Genomic DNA, 16,794 nt, shown 5'->3' with positions numbered 1-16,794 from the left:
AGTGCAGGTTCTATTATTGCCGCTCCAGTACAAATTCGGAAGTGTCTATGTTAAGATCACATACCGTAAGGCAGTGACATGATATGGTGATGATCTTCTGCCTCAACCCCATTACTGAAGTAAGCAATAACTTTTGCACAAAAAAAAATATTTATAAAGATGATATATTGTATATCTCAATGCACTTATTCCATTTTTGAAGCATAAAAGCGATGCGCACAATATGCAGTTTTCAAAGTGTCAGAATTTTTTTTTACTATTTGCAAATTAATTAAACAGATGTGGAAAAATGATCGTGAGCTACGTCAGGTACAATTAGCCTGCTCTGCGGTGCTGTATACAGCGCCTGAAACACTAAAATTCCATTCTGTCATCGTATGCCGGTTTTAGTAAATGTACCTCAACATCTGATATCTGTCTAGAGGCTGAAGAGTAACTGTTTGTTGTGACAAGTTAATGATCTCAAAGGCAAAACCAAGTCTACATTTGAATAGCTGGAGAGTAAATCCGAGTAAATATACACTATTACGTTTATATGTGTGTGTATACAGTTGTGCTCAAAAGTTTACATACCCAGGCAAAATGTTTCCTTTCTTGGCCTTGTTTCAGAGAATATGAATGATAACAAAAAAAAACGTTTTCTCCACTCATGGTTATTGGTTGGGTGAAGCCATTTATTGTCAAACTACTATGTTTTCTTTTTTTTTTTTAAATCTTAATGACAAGCAAAAACATCCAAATGACTCTGATCAAAAGTTCACATACCCCAGTTCTTAATACCATGTATTCTCCCCTCTTACATTAATGACAGCTTGAAGTCTTTTGTGGTAGTTGTGGATGAGGTTCTTTATTTTCTCAGATGGTAAAGCTGTCCATTCTTCTTGGCAAAAAGCCTCCAGTTCCTGTAAATTCCTGGGCTGTCTAGCATGAACTGTGAGCATGAGATCTCCCCAGAGTGGCTCAATGATATTGAGGTCAGGAGACTGAGATGGCCACTCCAGAACCTCCACTTTGTTTTGATGTAGCCAATGACAGGTCGACTTGGCCTTGTGTTTTGGATGGTTATGTTGGAACGTCCAAGTACGTCCCATTTGCAGCTTCCGGGCTGATGAGTGCAAATTTGCCTCCAGTATTTGCTGATAACATGCTGCATTCATCTTTCCTTCAACTTTTACCAAGTTTCTTGTGCCTTTGCAGCTCACACATCCTCAAAACATCAGCGATCCACCTCCGTGTTTTACTGTAGGAATGGTGTTCCTTTCATCATAGCCCTTGTTGACCTCACTCCAAATATAACGTTTATGGTTGTGGCCAAAAAGTTCAATTTTGGTCTCATCACTCCAAATTACCTTGTTCCAGAAGTTTTGAGGCTTGTCTCTGTGCTGTTTGGCATATTGTAGGTAAGATACTTTGTGGCATTTGCGCAGTAATGGCTTTCTTCTGACGGCTCGACCATGCAGTCCATTTTTCTTCAAATGCCTCCTTATTGTGCATCTTGAAACAGCCACACTGCTAGTTTTCAGAGAGTCATGAATTTCAGCTGATGTTATTTGTGGGTTTTTCTTTGCATCCCGAACAATTTTTCTGGCAGTTGTGCCCGAAATTTTTGTTGGTCTACCTGACCGTGGTTTGGTTTTTACAGAGCCCCTGATTTTCTATTTGTTAATCACAGGTTGAATGCTGCTGACTGGCATTATCAATTCCTTGGATATTTATTTGTATCCCTTTCCTGTGTTATACAGTTCAACTACCTTTTCCCGTAGATCCGTTGACAATTCTTTTGCTTTACCCATGACTCACAAACCAGAAACATCAGTGGCTGGATGAAAGATGCAAGAGTCTGTCTGGATCCCAGAAACTCACCCAGCTTTTATGCACACACACTGATTACAAGCAAACAGGTCACAGATTAGGATGTTGCCTTTAGTAGCCATTCAAACCCATTTGTGTCAAATTCTGTGCATGTTATCAGGCCAAAATCACCAGGGTATGTGAACTTTTGATCAGGGTCATTTGGATGTTTTTGGTTGTCATTAAGATTTAAAAAGAGAAAACACAGTAGTATGACAATAAATGTCTTCACCCAACCAATAACCATGAGTGGAGAAAAAGTTTTTTGCTATTATTCATATTCTCTGAAACAAGGCCAAGAAAGGAAAAATTCTGCCGGGGTATGTAAACTTTTGAGTATATATGTACATACAGTGTGTGAATATATATATCTATAGTATAACCGGCCAAGCGTCCCTCTGTCTGAAGCCTCTATAGACTGCGCATGCGCGACATACAGTCTGGCTCCAGACAGAAGAACGCATGGAGCCATTACACGTAAGAGGAGTGTATGGCACCAGAGATCGCCGTATGCGTAGACACTGAATGCATACCGCGATCTCCGGTGCCATACTTACATACTTACCTGACCGGGAGGAGCGTTGCCGCGGCGCCTCTCTTCTGTCCGGAGACCGGGGGCGGAGTGAAGGCATCGGAATCGGCGCATGCGCATAGCGCTATCCAGCGCCATTTTACTGAAGACACATTTGCAGTGTGTCTTCAACAAAATGGCGCCGGACAGCGCGGTGCTCCGGCGCCGCAGTCCTCCCCCAGCCTCCGGCAGAACAGGACACAGCAGCGCTGGAGCACAGGGAAGAAAGGTGAGTATAAGTGTTTATTTTTTTTGTATGTGTGCAGAGGAGCACCATGCATACCAGGATTGGGGGATGAAGGGGGCCACACATACAAGGATTGGGGGATGAGGGGTACCACGCATCCGAGGATTGGGGGGTGAGGGGGCCACACATACCAGGATTGGGGGTGAGGGGGCCACACATACCAGGATTGGGGGATGAGGGGGCCACACATACCAGGATTGGGGGATGAGGGGGCCACACCTACCAGGATTGGGGGATGAGGGGTACCATACATACCAAGATTGAGGGATGAGGGGCCCACACATACCAGGATTGGGGGGTTGAGGGGACCATGCATACCAGGATTGGGGGATGAGGGAACCATGCATACTAAGATTGGGGGTGAGGGGACCATGCATACCAGGATTGGGGGATGAGGGAACCATGCATACTAAGATTGGGGGTGAGGGGACCATGCATACCAGGATTGTGGGATGTGGGGGCCATGCATACCAGGATTGGGGCATGAGGGGTACCATACATACCAGAATTGGGGGATGAGGGGTACCATGCATACCAGGATTGGGGGATGAGGGGGCCACGATTACCAGGATTGGGGGATGAGGGGTGCCATGCATACCAGGATAGGGGATGGTGGGTGCCATGCATACGAGGATTGGGGATGAGGGGTACCATGCATACCAGGATTGGGGGAAGAGGAGTGCCATGCATACCAGGATTGAGGGGTGAGGGGTGCCATGCATACCAGGATGGAGGGGTGAGGGGTACCATGCATACCAGGATTGGGGGATGAGGGGTACCATGCATACCAGGATTGGGGGATGAGGGGTACCATGCATACCAAGATTGAGGGTGAGGGGTGCCATGCGTACCAGGATTGAGAGTGAGGGGTGCCATGCGTACCAGGATAGGGATGAGGCGTGCCATGCATACCAGGATAGGGATGAGGGGTGCCATGCATACCAGGATTAGTGGTGAGAGGTGCCATGCATACCAGGATTAGTGGTGAGAGGTGCCATGCATACCAGGATTGGGGGTGAGGGGTGCCATGCATACCAAGATTGAAGGTGAGGGGTGCCATGCATATCAGGATTGAGGGTGAGGGGTGCCATGCGTACCAGGATAGGGATGAGGCGTGCCATGCATACCAGGATAGGGATGAGGGCAGCACATAACAGGATGGGGAAACAGGATTGGGGAGCACAAATACCAGGATGGGGGCAGCACAAATACCAGGATGGGGGCAGCACATACCAGCATGAGAGACCATATACCAATAAAAATGCTCGCCACCCGGGCGTAGAACAGGCTCAATAGCTTGTATATATATAGATTAAGAGGTGGTGTGGCTTACCAAAAGTCCTGATTTGAAGCCAAAGGAGTTATTAGCGGCTATTTGGTTTCCCTGATGCTTCCTACTGTCAATGCACAGAGATGATGTGTCATCTGGCACTCTGTGAATGTATATGTCTATTGCTGAAGCCATTTGAAACCTGTTGTTCATAGTGACATCACTGCTCTTATTATAATAAAGAACATAGAAACAATCTCTAAAACCCTATTTCAGTATAGTATTCCATTATTTACTGTGATGCAAGGGCAATGATTCTCCTTGTGGAGAGAACCAAGCTGGCATAAGGAGACTTATAGTCCACGCAATTCTTCTCTGGAAAATTAAATATGCATATATTCTCTTCAGAGAGGAAGAGGACCCTGAACCCTAGTGTCATCTATTGGAAGTAGCAGTCTTAAAAGTCAATACTGACCCTTTAATAAACCTTGCCACATGACTTAGGATCAGAAGCCAAACCAGACATGCTATTTGTAGACGTGTTTCGGGGCGGTTACCTTCCTTAGCGGAAAGCAAGAGGCCTGATTTGGCTGGATGAGAAGCCCCTGATGGGACTCTAAGGGCTAACGTCTCTCCGTAAGGAAATACTTCTTCAGTTTACTGACTATAGATGTAAAACACAGCACAATTTAGGGATGGAAACATTGAGGGATGATTTTGTATTTGAATTCTCCTAGTGTGTCTTCTTCAGGCAAATTATTATGCATTTTGATGGTGGTGACCAGTTTGGCCAGCTATTGTGTTATCTCTCATTTACAGGTTCTAATGTGCAAATAAATATTGCATATTACCATACCTGTAGTACTATGGATGGATTATACTGGTTAAGGTTAATTGCAAGAAAATAGTAGAGAACATGGTCAGAAGAATCAAGGCGACCACATGTATATAGATTGCAAAACGTCTAGAATACATTTTTTTTACTTTCGGATTCCTTATTCACCTGACAGTTTGAGTCAAGGTTTTTATTTCCCTGCCTTTCCTTTCAGTGGGTTCAAAAAAATAGATTTCTTTCTGCCAGTCTATACAAAGCCACACAATGTTCTTTTATAATCATATAAGAAAGCATTGCCAAAGTTAAGCCGCAACGAGATGCCTGGGCCCCTTTCCAGAGAAGGCCTGCTGTGGTCTTGACTTTGCTCTCTATTGGAAGGGACACTGCCATACCTTTCTGCCAAAGTAAATCATGACTGATGACTTGCATGGCACACTGTATAAGGCAGGTCAATATGAAAGATTGATTTCCGCTTACTATGAGGGGCACTTATTTAATGTACAGTACTATAAACTATATAATGTAATATTTCCCATTTTTTTTCCGACTTTTAATTCATCATAGTTGCGTTTTTATGTTATAGCAGAGATTTTTCAACCTTTGACTTCTAGTTTTCTCCACCTCCACCATCTGCACTTCCCCCTAATCGCAACCTTTGTAGGCTAAAGAATTTTACTCCTGGAGTAAGATGGGTAGCACTGGATAGTTCTGGGTAGGATTTAAACACACTACCAGTTTTCAATATATTGAGAAGAAGGGCTTAATGCTAAACATTCAAGCATTAAGTTACTCAGTAAGTTTTCTTTTGCGTTACTTTATATTGCCACTAGATCTATTATTAAATTCCTGTTTCCTCTTTGGCATATGGACCATAACTGCACAGGCTGAGACCCTACAGAATTGTATTGAAGTATATAATCAGCATGCTGTGATTAGGGCAAGGGCAATTGTGAAGGGAGCGGAGAGGATCAGCTGTGACCATCACCTACTGTGAATGATGGATCCTGTGTTATCTACTACATATATAGAAGAGTTACTTTTCATTGTAATCCTGTCTGTGGTGATGATGAGACTGCAAAAATATTCTTTGCAGATCAGACATTGTGAGTCTAATATTAGGCCTAGTGGTCAGTTTGAAAATTGCATGATTTATGTTTTGTTATATGGATATTGGAAAAAAAAACCCTAAATTAAATTATCAAAAATTTTCAAAAATACATTTAATAAAAAAAACTGACTTAAAGGGAATCTGTCAGTAGAATCAACCTTCCTAAGCCGTCTATATGGGCATGTAGGTCATAGGAAGCTGAATAAAATGATATATTGATATCTGCAATCTGATGTTTTATTCCAGAGAAATCCACGTTTCTCTTATATGCAAATGAGCTATTCAGGACTATGGGCGAACGCTGATCTGCACGAGACTCTGCCTCCAGAGCTTATTTTAAATAAGAAGGGCATTACCAGTGTTAGACATATAACTAACCAAAACAGTAAAACTGAACTTTGTCTTCTTGCACACATTTTTTGCAGCTCTCTGAGCTCTGCTGCATTGTAACAATATTACAGCCCTGTCTGCCTGTGAGATGGAGCTGAGAAGAGCCTGCAGATGTGTCAGGTATAATCACACACAGCTCTGCAGTGAGGTCAGGAGAGCAGAGAGCGGCCATCACACATCACACTGGTAACTCAAGCCTTGGAAACAGATTCTCATGCAGATCTGTGTCTGGCCCATAGCCTGGGAAGCTCATTTATATATAAGACAAACATGGATTTCTCTGCAATAAAACATCAGATCACAGATATCGAGGTATCATTTTATTCTGCTTTCTATGACCTACATGTCCATGTAGACGGCTTAGGATGGATGATCGTACTGACAGACTGCCTTTAAATAATAGGTATTTTTCTTATGATGCATTCAGGGTTATTCCCAAGATAGTAAGTTATCTGAACCTTTGGCCAATCTAGCGATCCTGAGAATGGAGCCGAGCTCTGCAGAACACCATCTTGAACTGAGCAGAGGGGTGCACGCTTGACCTCCACTTCGCAGTGTTCTCAGAATCGATGGGGGTCAGACCCCATGCCATCAGTAATTTATCTCTTATCTGAGGCAAATAACTTACTATCTTGGGAATAAACTTTCATGAGTGCACTTACACTGTCTAATTATCGAGAATGACTATTCCGATAATTGACCAGTGTAAAATGGCTGACAATCACCCGACGAACAATTAAAACCTTGACCTTTGGGTGACATAATGTTTAAACTTACTTAAAAATCATCATTCTCGTCAGCACATTGTTCTGTGTAAATAGGACCATGTTCTGCCAAGTACAAGGACAGACTATGCACACAGAATGATCTAGTAACGATTGTTCTGTGCACAGAAGACCGGTAGGCCTGTCTGAATAGGTAATTAAATGACCAATGAATTGCAAAATCACAATCCACGGTTAACAGTCACTGGTTGTGCAGTATAAACCCAGCCTAAGCCTTTATTAAAGGGGTATTCCCATCTCCAAAATCCTATCCCAATATGTAGTAGATGTAATAATAATAATATTAGCAAATACCTTCAATTAGAAATGTAGTATAGTTCTTCTGATTCACTATGTATCTTTCCTCATGTTCAGGTATCGCAGGACCTTAGGTATCCATAGTTATGACCTCTGATATAGTCGCTAGTGGTCGTAACCATGGATACCCAAGATCCTGCAATGTCTGCACATGAGGAAAGAGACATGGCGATTCAGAAAAACTATACTACATTTCTAATTGGAGGTATTTCCTAATATTATGACATCTACTACATAATGGGATAGGATCTTGAAATTGGGAATATCCCTTTAACACCACAATTTGAGTTTTTCAGTTAAACCTCCGTCAGAAGGCTGCAATGTTTTCCAGTGTATAGTTCTATAGTGGGATACAGCACCCATACAGTCCCATTTATAGACATTCAGTGGCCTCTGTCTCCCAGGGGCTATTAGGCACTTTAATATATAGATGATTTTTTTACAGGTCTCTGAGAGAAGGAGCGGTGTAGACTGCTGGCGTGCCAGATGGAAGCCAAAGGGATGCTCTTTTGACCTTGGATTAGCAATGGAAGCCTATAGACACATGTAGAATGTACATTGAGAGCTTTCCCAGCATACACAATAATTATAGAACAAAAACAGGGCTTAAAGTGGACCTCCAATTTTACTGAGTCCATTAAGGATACATTCACAAGCTGCAAGGAGGATGAAACCAAGCCTGACTATGGTTGGACAGTTTCCCCTTTTGCACTTATACTTTTTTATGTCATTTCCTATCTTCCTTCTCTCCTGCTTCTTGAATTGATGTTATTTAAGGTAAGGAACATCATTCTGTCTGCCTCACCGACTTGTGACAAGCTCTCTGCGTGTATAATGAAATATTCTCTTACATCAGCAATTAATATGCCGTTTTATTTTGCAGCAGCGTAACAAGCCAGCAAATAACAATGAATATAAATTGCACAGTAGCATTGTTTGGAAGATTGACAACCTGTGCCCCTTGATTAGATTTTAATCAACAGCAAAGCATTAAGAGCCCATTGTGTGGAGCACTTTAACAGCCCTAGTAATGATATCAGGTTATCATATTGATAAGTTCATTGTTCACGCAGCGCGCTCGGAATAGATGTCACCGTACAGATGTCTTTGGTCTTGGCAGTGTGATATGGCAGCTGCCCAAACTGACTTTTCTGGGCATTTCTGGGATGATCAGGCTGATGAGGAGCTTGTATGGACACATCCATTTTACACTTTGGACCACTACTGATTTCTTTACTGGGGAATATTGGCAAGGTTGGTTATCAGTAGTTAGCAGGCGCTTACTTCAAGCAAGAGCGGTGAAATTAAGCTGAGGCCACCTGTTATCATGTTTATTTCATGCACCTTTCTAGCCCAAAGGCAGCAAAAAACTGATGATGCGCATATTTCCATCATATCTGACACTGTTTTAATGACTTTTCTAGACATCATGTCCATTGGGTTTTATCAATTGAACTTTAGAGTTTTAATATGTAGTTTTAGGAGACCTCTGCAAACCCTGTATCTGAATCACACAGTGATTCCCAGCACACCGGAACAAAGTGAGTCTTTGTGTAGATCCAGCATAGATATTGTAGTTGGTTCTGCCATTTTTTTGCCTAATTTTTCAGTTAACATTATGGCTTTTGATTTTTTTTCATACTACAGGCTTTTTATATAGATTAGGGTATATATGCCAGCCAACCTAGAATACTGGAGCAACACTTTTTCAAGGAAAATGTAATTTATGTACTAGTATGTAGCATAATATTAGGAAATTGACAGAAAGTGGATGTTCTGGATTAAAAGACTGTGTGAAAGATAGGTAAAAATCAATTGAAGTGAATGGAGGCGAGCTGCAATACCACACACAATAGGTGTTCTGTGGAAGAAAGCAGACATATTTTTCTAATATTGAATAACCTGTTTATCAGAGTAAAAACTCTTGCTGTCCTAGGTTTGTTATACACATTAATGAGGTTGTTCACTTATCCTTATTTTAAAGAGGTGGTCCGAAACTAACATTGATTTTAATCCTAAATGTCTGTCTAGTTAATGTAATAGCTTTTCTAATATATTACAATTAAAAAGTCCCTAACATTCCCTATCTACTGTAAGTTGCTGCTTTAGCTTCTGTCCTGCAGCCTCTGTCCACACCCTGAAATGAAGCGTCATCAGTGACTGGGGCTGGGCTATTCCCAGCTCTACTGAGCATGCGTCAGTTGTCAATTCTAACATATTCTCAGTATGAGCTCTCTTATCCCTGTGCTATATTACTTTCGATGCACAGTGACAGTGTGCTCCCTCGCCATCTCCAATGAGAAGTGACAACCTGGCAAAAGAGCGCACTGTCAGTGTGCATTTTAAGGAGAAAACATGGTGAGAAGGAAAAGCAGAGACTAGCGCTGTCCCTGAAACAGATGTCACTTTTGGGGGTGGGGCTGGTCTCCGCTTGTCGCATTCTCCCCTTAAAATGTGCACTAATAGTCCTCTCTCTTGCTCTTTCATCACTTCCCATTAGAGCCGGCGAGGGAGTAATATTGCACTGTGACAAGAAAGCTCATACTGAGCATAAGTCGGAATTGACAACCGACGCATGCTCAGTAGAACAGGGACTAGCTCAGCCCTTAAAATGTACATCACTGAGGATGCTTTGTTTCAGGGTGGGGACAGACTCTGGGGACAGAGGCTGTGGGACAGAAGTTACGGCAGCAACTTACAGTAGAGAGGGACGAGTGGCTGCTGAATCCTGTCACTCTGGAACAGGGGCTGTTATGTTCTGCAACTTAGAACTAAGGAATAGGAGGGAAAAGCTGTCCCTGCACTGAGACTCGGTTTTACCTTACGCTGGGGTGGGTGCCCTATTCCTTGTGAATAGCCCCACCGAAACTCCTGCACTAAACTCAAACGAAGACCTATAGGAAAGGGAAAGGGGTCCCTAAAAGATCTAAGGACTGGGAGCAAAAGCAGGAGACCTCCTAACAGAAAAGTTAGTTGCAGAAACAAAAATTAAAGGAAACAAAACTGGTGGAACAAGAAGTCCCAGGAATAACAATAGTCCAAAGCAAGAAGAACTAAACCAGGCTACTTAGCCAGAGCATGAGCATTACAACACTGATGTCCAGCAGGGAATGGGGGCCAGGTGCTGGGTAATAAAGAGTGCAGAGATCACGTGACCAAGAAACCCAGCACCAGAGGAAAAGACTAGAAGCCAGCAAACCACAACAGGATGGCCGATAGTAAAACAACATAGATTCTAACAGGGGCACTGACATTGCTGCAACAGTGCCACTGTAGGAAGTGACTATAGACTGTTTTTATTTTAATTGGGGTCCTGAAATAAATAAACTGGGGACAACTCCCTTTAAGGCTCAATGGATTCTTATGTCTCTGTTACAATTGAAGTCCATCAGACATCAAACGTGTCTGTCACACATAGCTCTTATTTTCATATTTCTATCCATATAACACAACAGAAATACTTGTTTATACTTGTTCGCAAACCTGAATTGAATTATCGTTAGTACGGGGTTTCCTGTTCCTCCTCACGAGTCATATGAGAGTGCCCCCATTTATCCTATGGATAGATGATAAATATTGTTAATGAGTCATGGCAATAAACCATGGAAATTCTCTAATTCACACTACTGGGTTTCATCTTATCAGACAGATTATATGTTTGACATTTTGAGACATAAAATATAAAATGATAGAAAAACTGCAAAGACAGGAAACCAAAACAAATTAAACAATTAAACAATTATACAAATTATACATGTAGCGCTGCTTTAGTTCCAGAACCATATTTCTGTGGATATTTTGCTTGCAGGGATTTGTCGGAGGCTTAGTCCATGTAATTTTTGGATTATAAAGGGCTGGTACACCTTAGCTTGTCATTTATCTTTTCTGCTCTAAACAAGTTCTGAATGTGAACTGCACTGTGTGATCCACCTCTGTATACCTTCGTATAATAGTGGTCATGTTCTGTCGATGACTTTCAGCTTTATTATGCAGGAATCCTCACATTGGGGATCAGTTAAAATAGGCTTGTCAGAAAGCATTAAACTGTTAATTAAACAGCACAACAAACAAGATACCTGGAGCTTGTTCCAAAAACGTCTACCCTGTAAGAATGTACCCGGAGGTCCAATGCTTATTAGCAGTGTGCTAGCTCTGGAGACCCCCAGACTCCCTGCTGTCAGCCTGGCATAGTTTGATGGATATGTAGATCTATATTATCATCGCCCCTGCATTGTTAATAGATGCGGGCTACAACATTCTTATTTAATTTGTTTCTCAAGAATAGAAGCAAATCTAAATGGAGGCATTTAACTACAAATATCACAGACTATTGCATGCGCCTCATTCTTTTTAGGTATATTAATTGTTATTGGGGTATTCCAACTACTTTGAATGACGTACAAGTGTGAATGGTAATACCAGCAGTCTAAAATATTGAAGCGTTGTCCCGTTCAAGTGAAAATCTTGAACCAAGGCTAAAAAAAAGTATGGTGTAGGCAAGTACAAACCAGCCTGCAAGCTGATATAGGCTGAAGAAGAAATTGTGGTGCCCCATTCAAACAGATGAACACAGGGTGCTGAGGGTTGGACCTAGCCTTGAGGATAGGTCATCAGTTTTATAGGACTGCATATTAATTTTAGATTTACAGAGCTGACCATCCATTTATATACACTACCGTTCAAAAGTTTGGGGTCACGTAGACAATTTTGTGTTTTCCATGAAAACTCATACTTTTATTTATCAAATGAGTTGCAAAATGATTAGAAAATATAGTCCAGACATTGACAAGGTTAGAAATAATGATTTTTATTAGAAAGAATTATTTTCTCCTCCAAACTTTGCTTTCATCAAAGAATACTCCCTTTGCAGCAATTACAGCATTGCAGACCTTTGGCATTCTAGCAGTTAATTTGCTGAGGTAATCTTGAGAAATGTCACCCCATGCTTCCTGAAGCCCCTCCCACAAGTTGGATTGGCTTGATGGGCACTTTTTGTGTACCATACGGTCAAGCTGCTCCCACAACAGCTCAATAGGGTTGAGATCTGGTGACTGCGCTGGCCACTCCATTACAGATAGAATACCTGCTGCCTGCTTCTTCCCTAAATAGTTCATGCATAATTTGGAGGTGTGCTTTGGGTCATTGTCTTGTTGTAGGATGAAATTGGCTCCAATCAAGCTCTGTCCACAGGGTATGTCATGGCATTGCAAAATGGAGTGATAGCCTTCCTTATTCAAAATCCCATTTACCTTGTACAAATCTCCCACTTTACCAGCACCAAAGCAACCCCAGACCATCACATTACCTCCACCATGCTTGACAGATGGCGTCAGGCACTCTTCCAGCATCTTTTCAGTCGTTCTGCGTCTCACAAATGTTCTTCTGTGTGATCCAAATACCTCAAACTTTGATTTGTCTGTCCATAAAATTTTTTTCCAATCTTCCTCGGTCCAATGTCTGTGTTCTTTTGCCCATATTAATCTTTTCCTTTTATTAGCCAGTCTCAGATATGGCTTTTTCTTTGCCACTTTGCCCTGAAGGCCAGCATCCCTGAGTCGCCTCTTCACTGTAGACTTTGACACTGGCATTTTGCGTGTACTATTTAATGAAGCTGCCAGTTGAGAAGCTGTGAGGCGTCGATTTCTCAAACTAGAGACTCTAATGTACTTGTCTTGTTGCTCAGTTGTGCAGCGGGGCCTCCCACTTCTCTTTCTACTCTGGTTAGAGCCTGTTTGTGCTCTCCTCTGAAGGGAGTAGTACACACCGTTGTAAGAAATCTTCAGTTTCTTGGCAATTTCTCGCATGGAATAGCCTTCATTTCTAAGAACAAGAATAGATTGTCGAGTTTCACATGAAAGTTCTCTTTTTCTGGCCATTTTGAGAGTTTCATAGAACAAACAAATGTAATGCTCCAGATTCTCAACTAGCTGAAAGGAAGGTCAATTTTATAGCTTCTCAAATCAGCCAAACCGTTTTCAGCTGGGCTAACATACTTGTGCAAAGGTTTTCTAAACATCCATTAGCCTTCTTACACAGTTAGCAAACACAATGTACCATTAAAACACTGGAGTGGTGATTATTGGAAATGGGCCTCTATACACCTATGTAGATATTGCAATAAAAACAAGATGTTTGCTGCTAGAATAGTCATTTACCACATTAACAATGTATAGAGTGTATTTCTGATTCATTTAATGTTAGCTTTGTTGAAAAAAATGTGCTTTTCTTTCAAAAATAATGAAATTTCTAAATGACCCCAAACTTTTGAACGGTGTATACATTACCTGTAAATGATAATAATAGCACCTATTTCACTAGATATTGAAGTATCCCCATAGCATTGGAGCAATCAGGCTGTTGACACAAGTAAAAGACGGAATGTAATGAGCCGGTCCTAAATCAGTCCTTGGTTTAAGTGTTTGGCACTAGCACAGTGCAGAACTGGCAGGGAACAGGCAGGGCTTGTAAACTAGGTTCAGGTCTGCATACTTTTGCTGTAGTCTGATTAAATAATGACACTTTTATGATGGCCACAGCTCAGAATGACTCTTGTGCCAAGAGAATTTACCGCTAGATGCAGGTTAGCATGAGGCTCTTGGATTGCCAACATAAAGGTTTAGTGATCCTCACTACACATGCACAAATCCTCCCTCTCCTCTCATAAGCTGTGACCGTCAAAACACTACTCCTGAAGGTGACATACAGCTGGTTTTATCGCACAGGGAGGACTTTGCATGCAACACAAGGCTCGCGAATGATTCTAGCTCAGACTTTAGTTATCGGAGCAAATCTTGTTTTCCATTTGTAGCTGATAGTGTGCGTCATAAAATTACAAAGAGGAATGGTGTGAAGGATTCCTTTGTAACACACTCCTGGCTATCATTCATTATTATTTCTATTATTTCATTTTTCACTCTTTTAACTTCTTGGAACACAGCTTTATCTAGCTGTCACGTAGCCACTATCTCTTATTTTTTTATCTGCATTCACAGGAATGCTCTTTTTTAATACTTAAGCTGAAAAATACATTTTCAAAAAAATATACTGAATCTTTGTCGCTTCTTTGGATTTTGTTCAAGACGCAGCATGTATTCTCCCTATGTCAGGCTGTAGATAACGGCAAATGTAATGTTTTCTTACTCTTCCTTAATATCACTCACATCCTCACTGTCTGAGCACTTTTCAGTTTTCCTAATCATTGATCATGGAATTCAATAAAATGTGTAGTAAAGCGCTATTTATTTACAGAGATGCCAGCATTTTTCTTCTTATTTTCCAGCAAAGTTAAAGCATTTACTCAGTGGAAGGGCTCATTCTGTACATATTGTATGCCTCTTTTTATAGCATTATTATTTGCAATATGAGCAGAAAATATTTGTCCTGTCGTCCATTTGTTTATGTAAATCAAATCTCTGCAATGCTCAATATTCAGGGGTAGCGACTGCTGGGGCCCCCACCAATCCTGAGAGCCAGGGCGTTGAACAGCCCCATATGAATGGAACGGTTGTTGATCATGTGCACTGCCACCCCACTCATTCTAAAGGGCGTGCTGAAGACCAGCCGAGAGCTGCTGCACTCAGCTATCTCCGGCGGTATGTGTACATGATTCACCGTTCCCTTCACATGGGGTTCTTCAGAGCCCCAATTCAAAGGATAAGTGCGGGTCCCAAGTGATCAGAAAGTTATCCCCTATCCCACAGATAGGAAATACTGTCCAAACTTGAGAATACCCCCTGGAAAAGTGGTGGCACATACTCACTAATAGTGTTGAGCGATACCTTCCGATATCAGGAAATATCGTATCGGATTGGATCGGGCCGATACCCAAAAAGTATCGGATATCGCCGATTCCGATACCGGAAACCAATGCAAGTCAATGGGACACAAATATCGGAATGAAAATAAACCCTTTCTTTCCTTGTAGGTTAATTCTACATGAAGTAAAACAACTAAGAATAATGTAGAATGACATGAAAAGCCGGCAATTCATCAGCGGCATTCACCGGTACCCGACAATTTACAACAGAAAGAATAGAGCTTCACACATAGATTAGATAGATAGAAACATGTCAGTCACATATATATGAAGTACTGTGACAGTGTTGCTTACTGTACTTGTCATTTAGTGTAAAGGATTTATTAAAAAAAATATTAGTGTTTTCGTGCACCGTCTCTTTAAAAAAGCCGGCCGGCAATTCAGCAGCGGTACCCGACAATTTATAACAGACAGAATAGAGCTTCACACATAGATTAGATAGATAGAAACATGTCAGCCACATATATAAGAAGTACAGTGACAGTGTTGCTTACTGTACTTGTCATTTAGTGTAAAGGATTTATTTAAAAAAATAATAGTGTTTTCATGCACCGTCTCTTTAAGAAAGCCGGCCGGCAATTCAGCATCTGTACCCGACAATTTATAACAGAAAGATAGAGCATCACACATAGATTATATAGATAGAAACATGTCAGTCACATATCTATGAAGTACAGTGACAGTGTTGCTTACTGTACTTGTCATTTAGTGTAAAGGATTTATTTAAAAAAATAATAGTGTTTTCATGCACCGTCTCTTTAAGAAAGCCGGCCGGCAATTCAGCATCTGTACCCGACAATTTAGAATAGAAAGAATAGAGAATCACACATAGATTAGATAGATAGAAACATGTCAGTCACATATATATGAAGTACAGTGACAGTGTTGCTTACTGTACTTGTCATTTAGTGTTAAAATAAAGGATTTATTTAAAAAAAAATTGGCGTGGGGTTCCCCTTAATTTTAGGCTCTAGCGGAGGTTAAGCAGACAGCTGGGGCAAATGTTTGAAGCCTGGGAAGGGGGTAATACCCACGGAGCTTCCCAGGCTACTAATATCAGCCCCCAGCTGAATACCTAGCCTTTACTAGCTATTAAAATGGGGGAACCCCCCCCAAAAAATGACGTGGGGTCCCCCCTAATTTAATAGCTAGCAAAGGCTAGGCAGACAGCTGGGGGCTGATATTAATAGCCCAGGAAGGGTGCCATGAATATTGGCCCCCTCCCAGGCTAGAAACACCAGCCGTCAGCCGCCCCAGAAATGGCGCATCCATAGGATGCGCCAAGTCTGGCACTTAGCCTCGCTCTTCCACGCTGCCCTGGTGCGGTGGCAGGGGGTAATAGGGTTGGGGTTGATGTCAGCTTATAATGCCAGCTGACATCAAGCCCAGGTTAGTAATGGAGAGGCGTCTATAAGACACCCCCATTACTAACCCCATAGTCAAAGTTAAAAGAAAACACAAACACCCAGAATAAAGTCCTTTAATTGAAATAAAGACACAATTCTTTATTGTTCTAAATTAAACCATACTTACCATCACGCCCATTCCAGCTGAAGCCAACGATCTCCTGCAATAAAAGTAAAATAATAAAGCAACCTCATCCTTACCTTTCCATGGTTCCCAC

At 41.6% G+C, this 16,794-nt stretch overlaps 1 protein-coding gene across 19 annotated transcripts in view; it reads left to right on the top strand.

Moving 5' to 3' along the window:
• ARVCF (ARVCF delta catenin family member) overlaps positions 1-16,794 on the top strand; it is an 892,847-nt gene that overhangs the window by 640,440 nt on the left and 235,613 nt on the right. The window lies entirely within an intron of this gene.

This window comes from Phyllobates terribilis, unplaced genomic scaffold, assembly GCF_046119375.1.
Source record: "Phyllobates terribilis strain yellow unplaced genomic scaffold, ASM4611937v1 Scaffold_1__5_contigs__length_1240528914, whole genome shotgun sequence".
Taxonomy (NCBI): Eukaryota; Metazoa; Chordata; class Amphibia; order Anura; family Dendrobatidae; genus Phyllobates; species Phyllobates terribilis.
Note: the sequence above shows the minus strand (reverse complement) of the source record. Positions and strands in the feature narration are given on the sequence as shown.